Source organism: Podarcis muralis, chromosome 9 (genome assembly GCF_964188315.1).
Source record: "Podarcis muralis chromosome 9, rPodMur119.hap1.1, whole genome shotgun sequence".
Lineage (NCBI taxonomy): Eukaryota > Metazoa > Chordata > Lepidosauria > Squamata > Lacertidae > Podarcis > Podarcis muralis.
In genome coordinates, this window is record NC_135663.1 from 15,231,135 (window position 1) to 15,239,763 (window position 8,629).

Below are 8,629 nucleotides of genomic sequence, written 5' to 3' on the forward strand. Positions count from 1 at the left end.
TTGTGTTGTGCAGGCTCCTATGATGTAAGTAATGGGCCCCGCCTGCTAGCCTGCTCCCTAAAATATCACTGGTTTGCTCATTTCTATATACAGTGGTACCTTGGTTCTCAAACTTAATCCGTTCCAGAAGTCTGTTCCAAAACCAAAGCGTTCCAAAATCAAGGCGCGCTTTTCCATAGAAAGTAATGCAAAACGGATTAATCTGTTCCAGACTTTTAAAAACAACCCCTAAAACATTGTACTTCACTATTAATATACTTCTTAATTGTATTTCAGTTCAACAATTACTTTGATAAAATACGTATTTTGTTATGTGCAAATGGCTTTAGATACCTATTAAGGTAAAGGTAAAGGTACCCCTGCCCGTACGGGCCAGTCTTGACAGACTCTGGGGTTGTGCGCCCATCTCACTCAAGAGGCCGGGGGCCAGCGCTGTCCGGAGACACTTCCGGGTCACATGGCCAGCGTGACATCGCTGCTCTGGCGAGCCAGAGCCGCACACGGAAACGCCGTTTACCTTCCCGCTAGTAAGCGGTCCCTATTTATCTACTTGCACCCGAAGGTGCTTTCGAACTGCTAGGTTGGCAGGCGCTGGGACCGAGCAGCGGGAGCGCACCCCGCTGCGGGGATTCGAACCGCCGACCTTTCGATCGGCAAGCCCTAGGCGCTGAGGCTTTTACCCACAGCGCCACCCGCGTCCCTTTAGATACCTATTAGGTCCAAAAATTACCATACAGCATATATTCAACACAAAAAACAGTGATAATTTGTTGTTGACAAAGGACAGCTGAACATATAAAGGGCCCCATTACCTTCAGTAGCTTAGGGCCTCATCAAACCTAAATCCAGCCCTGGCTATAATTGAGCAGATTGAACAAAGATGTGCTCTACCAAGCTTACATTCCCAGCATGTTTGCACCCTCTCTTGACGACGTCCACCCTGGCTTGGCCATGCCCACAGAATGGGAGATGGCAGGATCCCCAAGGACGTTTTCTACAGGGAGCTGGCTTCAGGCACCAGGCCCATTTGGCAGACCAACTCTGCTTTACCAAGATATCTACACCATGGCACAAAGGATGGCAACATCAACCCCACTGTGTGAGAATCCCTTGCAGTGCCTTGAGACACTCAGGTTGTGCATCCATAGCAGTGGCCAGAGGAGGAATGAAAGAAGCAATGCCATAGTGCACCTGCAGCAGCACAACCAGACGCCTTCATCTGCCCCAGCTGCAACAAAACATGCCTCTCCTGCATCGGTCTCTACAGCCACAGCAGGCGCTGTAACTCTCCGACGGTTTGATCTCACCCCCAAAGAGGCACTCCTCCATTGTTTTCTGAAACAGATGGATGCTAATGACATAACTGAGCATCTGCACACCCCTCAGCAGTCATCTCCCATGAGTCAGTGTGTTTGGACTATACCTCCCATCATCCTCGTCCATTGCCCATGCTGGCTGGCACTGATGGGAGTTGAGTCCAGCAACCCTGGAAGGTTTGCAGGTTCCCAGCCTGCTCAAATACAGGGTTCTGAAGTGCTTTATTCAGCGTCCATCACAACTCTGAACAGTGTTCTTATGGACTTGCCTTACACTGGGCCCAGCAACTGAGCCCTCTACCCAAGATTGTCTGCTCTGATTAGGCTAGATTCTCTGTTGCACCACTTGCTTCCTCTTGGCAAAGAAAGGCGCTCCTAGGAGCCACACTCAGCCACGAGATAATCTCTGGTGCCAGAGGATTCAATCCGTTCTGTGCCTGTATTGGCTGGCACAGCAACACAACACAATGAACCAGCACCATCTGTATACTGTAGGGGCTACTGATCTACCTTAAAAGGATTACAAAGGTGGATACTACTAGCCCAGAGATGGAAGGAAGAGACAACTCTGACCAGAGGAGAATGGCGAACCAAGTTGATGGACTATGCCAAAATGGCAAAATTAACTGGAAAGCTCAGAAATCAAGACAAAAAGAACTTTAAAAAAGAATGGAAAAGGTTTATAATTTATATACGAGACTACTGCAAGCAGGTTGAAACATTGGCAGGATTTTAACCACACTAACGGAATGTACGGACAAAAATTGGAGAAGTGTTGATATGCAGTTGAAAATATTTTTAATATGGCCCATGGAAGGGATGTCAGGAGATTCAAAATAATCTCTATATTTGGATTCTGAATTGGTTTTTGTTGTATGTTTATATTTTTGAAAATCAAACAAAAATTTATTTATTTATTACAAAGGTAATATATGCAATGTACCCCGAAATCAACTGATAGAGAGCAGTTCAAGGAACAGTGGCTCTTGACTGTTTTTGAGTCACAGCCTACTTTGGGAATCTTATAAAACCTAAGGACCCCCTCCTCCCCACATAAAAATGCACATAAACGCATCCACGCAAAATGTCACATGCAATTTAATTTCTCGCATTAGAATAATATTTCATGTTTTCTTGGGTTCATGGACCCCAGGAGCCTATGCATGGACTTCCATCCATGGACAACAGGTTAAGAACCCCTGATCTAAAATGCTGCAAAAAATGCAAAGCTAAAGTGACTGCTTGGTTCTGTGAATATCCTTGTTCTGCAAAACTAAATGGCAGCCTTGGCTTAAGACCCATCTAAATTTACAAGAGCAGAGCAAAAAAATAGGATTCAGCATATTACTAAGATCAGCTCCCCACCTCTGTGCCATTTGTTCCTGCTCATTTTTTTGGAAGAGGCTGCTAGCCTTGGATATTCCAGGCTACAGAAGTCTTGTGCTCGAGGGCTTTTGCTTGGCATTCTTGGCTACTGTTAAGCACTGTTTCCTCATTACAGCGGTTTATATACCTCTAAAAGAATATTTCCTCCCAGAAGCCTCCCTCTCTCTGCAAATGGTGCTAAAGTAAGCAAAAAAAGAAGAAGTCTTTGCAGCAAAGGCGGCCTTGTTTCTGATTAGTATGAAACCCTAGCCACTTTGCAAAGCTTTTTTAAGTGAACATGCCTGTAAGAATGCTGAATATGGGAAGAAGAGAGGAACTTGATGGCAATTACTGTTAAGAAGATGCCAAGAGGATGCGAAGAGGTTTGTGCTGCTGTTACGTTGCTAAAACTAAGCAGGCCACAGCCTGGACAGTACCTGGATAAGAGGCTGCCTGGGAACCCATTTGCAAATGTTTCTTATTCTGGTTTATTGAAGGAGCTTAACTTTCCTTCCTGCCCATTGCCCCACCCTGCACAGTAACTCAAGAAATCAGAACACATACAAAGCTATCAAAACATCAATTCCAAGCCTTCTATTAATTTTGTAATGCTACAAGTACATTCAGTGTTTTAAATTTCCATTTCCATTTCCCCAAGCAGTTAACAAAAGTTTTAGAAATAAGAGAGAGTATTTAGATGGATTACACCACATATGTTAGCCAATTTAGAGCAGCTGCAGAGGTGTTTTGTTTCCCCCAAAAATAACCAACACAGGCAGGGAGGGATGCTAAAACCCTGATTTAGGCACTGTGGTCATCTCAGAAGAGTGGTTATTTGTCCTTTCTACCTGATCTTGTGCAATCTTGTGCATGTTTACTCAGAAGTAAGTCCCACTGTGTTCAAATGGAGCTTAGTGCTCAGTATGTTAAGCTTCAATAAAACTGTTTTGAAAAATGGAGCTTATCCCCTTGTAAGTATATTTCAAATTGCAAGCTTAGGCTACAAGTATATGAACACTTGCCTGAGACTAAGCCACACTGGAATGCAGCGGGGCACACTTATACAAATGCACAGAGTTATACCGCACTTCCATTAAACATGGATAGGATGGCTGTGCACATATACATGTCAGGAGCTGCCTTCTATAGATCCCAGATATTGGTCCATCTACCTCAGAGGGGCCTTCTTGGAAGTGGCGCCCTCCCTGTGGAACGCTCTCCCATCAGATGTCAAGGAGATTAAGAACTACATAACTTTTCAAAGACACCTGAAGGCAGCCCTGCATTGGGAAGCTTTTAACGTTTGACGTTTTATTATGTTTTTATATGTGCTGGAAGCTGCCCAGGGTGGCGGGGGCAGCCCAGCCAGATGGGCGGGGTATAAATAATAAAGTTGTTGTTGTTGTTGTTCCCAAGCTTTTTTGGACTGCTACTCCCTTGGTTCCATAAACTCATCTCCAATGCCCCCTACCCTATAAAAAGCATTAATGTACGTTTCCGAGCACAATTCAAAGTGTTGGTGCTGAACTTTAAAGCCCAAAACAACCTCTGTCCAGTATATCTGAAGTAGCGTCTCCACCCTCATCGTTCTGCCCGGACACTGAGGTCCAGCGCTGAGGGCCTTCTGGCAGCTCCCTCACTGCGAGAAACCAAGTTACAGGGAACCAGGCAGAGGGCCTTCTCGGTAGTGGCACCTGCCTTGTGGAACACCCTTCCACCAGAACAACAACTACCAGACTTTTAGAAGACATCTGAAGGCAGCCCTGTTTAGGGAAGCTTTTAATGTTTGATACATTACTGTATTTTAATATTTTGTTGGAAGCCGCCCAGAGTGGCTGGGGAAGCCCAGCCAGATGTGCGGGGTATAAATAATTTATTATTATTATTATTATTATTATTATTATTATTATTATTATTGACAGCAGTTTGCACAACCTACTAAAGAAGTTAGTAACACAGTAAAATTCAGATCAGTAATAATTAGTTGCACCATTATTTACAAACCAATTAAAACTATTTAGTTTAATTAATTCAACAAACTGATGAACTGGAACCACTGATACCAGCTTTTCCAAGTCTGGTAGTGATTTACACCTCCAGCATCCCCCCAATGGGTGGTCCTGCCCACTTTGGAAACTAATGGCCTAGCTCCAATATTGTCTGATCAAACTGAGAGCAGCTCTCTAGGGCTTCTGCTATTTCCAAGCCATGGGATCCTTTAATCAGTGTTTCCCAAACTTGGATCACCAGCTGTTTTTGGACTACAACTCCCATCATCCTTAGCTGGCAGAAGCAGCGCTCATGGATGATGGGAACTGTGGTACGAAAAAAAGGTGGAGTTCCAAATTTGGGAAATGCTGCTTTCAATGGAGACTCTCTAGGACCTTATGCACTCTGCTGCTGAGCAACTGGCCCTCCTACTTAGGCAGGACACATTGGTGATGTCAGGATCCTAGCAGCTGTGTAAAAGACTTTTCAGGATGTTCCTTTAATAATAATAGTAGTACTAATTTCAATTTAAATCCCAGCCTTTCTTCAACTCGCTTATCCCCACAACTTCATGGGAAGCAATTAGGCTGCAATATTGACTGGCCCAAAGTCAGGAAGCAAATGGAGACTTGGACAGCAACAATCTCCTTGGCCGAGCCCTGACACACTGCCCAAGATGCTACATCAGCCTGTTTCCATCAGTGCTCTGTGCTCTTCCATTTTTGTCTCTCTTTTCTATGCAGGAGATTCAACCGACTGATGCCCTCTGAGTCCCATTGCACCCCCCAGAATTCTTTGAAGGGGATAAGGATCTTTCAGCAAATAGCAAACCAAAACGTGCCCCCCAAACCCCACATATAAGGCCCTTCAGTGTTCCCAAATGAGACTCAGTGTGTCCTCAGATTTCCCCCATTCTGTCTGCAAGAATAAGAGTGTGAGTTTGCAGTGTCTTTAGCAACATTTTTTTTCTTTTCGGTGATTGACCTCTGTGCTAGGAAGCCATTAAATAATGGCTACAGATATGCCAGCAAAACACACACACTCATCCCTTCTGGGAGCCGCTCATAAACAGCCTCTCCCAGCAAGCAGGCACGTAGACACACACACATCTCTCAAACAACAAGAGGACCGGGTTTTGCTTTTTTTCCTAATAGTCAGCATGCAAGCAGAGACGGCCAAAGGCAGCAAACGTTTCTACCTTGAACGCTCCTCGCCCTTTCCCAAATTATTCCGGCATTGCCAAAAACCCTCTCCCCTATGCCACAACAACAACAAGAATACAGGGCATTTGCAAAACAATATATGCTCAGAAGCAGCAAGGCAGAAGTCCATCTGGGAGAGAGGGGGGGGAAGGGGGCAGGTTCCTGATTTAATAGCTCAGATCACACCACTTCTGCCATTTGTTTAATAATAATGTGTGGGGGGGAGGGGGAGCCAGGAAATGAGCCAGTATAATTCAGGCTTGTCAGATGCTCTATTGGCATATCTTACCCTAAGGGGGCAGCCCCTGTTTCACATCATTGGTTCTCCCTAGCATTCCTTTGTTTTGAATTTTGGACCCAGCAGCCTTATGGATGCTACATTGGGGATGGGGGACGGGCGGAGAGAGGAATTAAACACCAGGGAAGCTGCCAAATTCAAGCACACTGCCAGTAACCGTTTTTCCTCCCAGTGCCCTTTTCCCAAAGATCCTTTGCTTTTCTGTCCTCATGTTGTTCGAATGGAGCCTGTTTGCATGTGGCAGAGCTCAACACACAATCAGTGCCTATCAGTGCCTTTCCTGTCAGCAGCAGGGCAGTCTCCTCAACACACCCCCATCTTTACTGGCCTTGCATGAGGCGAGCAGCACCCAGAAGCAGCCAATACAGTCAAAACAGTGAAAATATCAGCCAACACAATATCCATTAACACCGCTCTGGTCACCTTCATTTACCTCCCCCTTTAAAAACTGGTGAAAAGGAGAGAGACCTGGCTCTGCATATTACAGGTTTGATCTGCCTTTCCTAAGACTCCAGGAAAAAGTCACCGGATGAGCGGATGCAAAAACTGCATTGAAGAAACTGTGAGGGCTATGCAGCAAAAGGCGCCCATGTAAACAAGCCTATAGTCAGTGGAGGCTGAGGACACGCACACACACAAAAGCACAAACACAAAAAAACAGAACCCCACCAGAAAGATGGATCTGCATGTTTTTGACCTCCAAAAGACATGCAAACTATACACATCTTTTAATAGGGCCCGCATTGCAGAAGGTGGAGGGGAAAACGGTACCCAAAGATTCCATCCTATTGTAATAGCCGGGGCTGTCAGAAGCTATTTCCGTAAAGCTCCATTGATTTCACTGCAGTCTTTGCAAGAATTTGTAGGGTGTCCCCTTTGCAAGACAGAGCCAAGCTACTTTAAATGCTACCGTCTGTAAACACGCACCATCTTCCCCACTTCGTGTGCGGGGGGGGGGTGTTATGCAAGACAGTGGTGTTTCGCTTAAGAAATGACTTCCTGGGGGGGGGTCACTCCTCTCCCTCCCTTAAGGGGGGGGGGGGAAGAAGCTTGGAATTTTCCACTCCCACCTTCGTCCCTCCACCATCACCCCACATACGTATCCCATCAACATAGTTTCCAAGAGACATCTACTTCTCATTCCTTTCCACATCCATCTGTGACGGGGGATGGCGGTGAGAGCTTTGGGAATTAGGGAGGGGTGCCCTTTTGAAGAACCGTTAAATAAAACCCCACGCATAAGCTCTGTCACACACACACACACACACACACACACACACACCAGCCCCCATGCAACTGGATCTAATGTATGGGCATGGAGTCTTTCAACAGAAATACAAGCCACCGCTATTTTGCAGATGGCACGGGGATGGCAATGTTTACATCCCCCCAGATTGCTAAAACACAGCCTCCCCGCCTGCTTTGCGCCTTACCCATCACCTAAACCCTGCCAATACTAACCCAAACACAAGGCGAAAGATGCTGCTCCAGCGCCGCCGCTCCTGCCTCCTTCCCTCGGTGAGCAGTTTACTTCATGAACCTGCCTCTGCCTCTCTTTCCCTCCCCCTCCCTCTCCCCTCCCCCCCACATACACTTCTCCCCCTCCCCTTTATTATTTTTAAACAGCGAATCAATATTCATCACCCCACCTCCTCACAAAGACAGGTCGGCGTGTTGTTTGTTGTGTGTGTGTGCGTGCGTGCGTGTGCGTTTTTTAAGCCCACCCCAACGCGCGGACCCCCCCCCCCCCAGCTTCACACAGCATCCCCATCACTTACCGTTCCGGGCTGCGGACTAGCCTCTTGAACGCAGCAACCTTTTCCCCCTAGCGCGGCGCGACCTTAGGTGGTCATTGGAAACCACATTCCCAAGGCGGAGGAGGAGATCGGTGGGTAGGTGGGTGGTGGGGTAGCCAAACGAGGAAGGAGGGTGGGTGGTGATGGTGGTCGGAGGGAGGGAGATCTGGAGAGGTTGATGGGCAGGTGGCAGCCAGGAGACCTGGACCAAGGTGGGAGTTGCGTGGGAGAGGGTGAGGGGCGCACGAAACACTCGGAATGCCCGGGATCAAAGCGGCGGAGGCGCACAAAGCGAGGAGAAGCCGGGAGGGACGCGCGGGGAGGAAAGGAGGAGGAAGAAACGAGAGGGACGGCGCCTTGCTGAATCACCCTCTTTTAGTGTCTGGAGACCATTGTGCATCGTGATGCTGGCTGTACCATTGTGGAACCTACCAGAGGAGACAGGCGGAGGGCTTGGGGAATGGGGCTGCCATGGCAACGGGAAAGGAGCGCTCGTGACGTCAAAGCGCAGTGAGGTCTCGGGAGGAGGGGTGGGGGGGCGAGGGGTGGGGAGGAGAGAGAGGGAGTCTAATCTGCAGCTCTAGCTATTGTATCTCCTGGTGAAATCAGGAGGGAGGGAGAGAGAAAAGCAGGCAGAGCAGCCTGGCAAAAAGCAAAGCTGAA

The 8,629-nt window shown here is 47.3% G+C and overlaps 1 protein-coding gene across 10 annotated transcripts in view; it reads right to left on the minus strand.

Annotated features, from left to right (window-relative positions):
* MAPK10 (mitogen-activated protein kinase 10) overlaps nt 1–8,427 on the minus strand; it is a 240,606-nt gene extending 232,179 nt beyond the window's left edge. For 4 of the 10 annotated variants that reach the window (XM_028743646.2, XM_028743648.2, XM_028743645.2 and 1 more), the window contains exon 1: nt 7,949–8,425. The gene's annotated coding sequence lies outside the window, so the exon portion shown is untranslated. Of the gene's footprint in view, nt 1–7,631; nt 7,731–7,948 lie in introns of those variants that run through there. The other 6 variants (XM_028743641.2, XM_028743639.2, XM_028743644.2 and 3 more) reach the window with 5 other exon arrangements.
* Nucleotides 8,428–8,629: the final 202 nt, after the last annotated feature.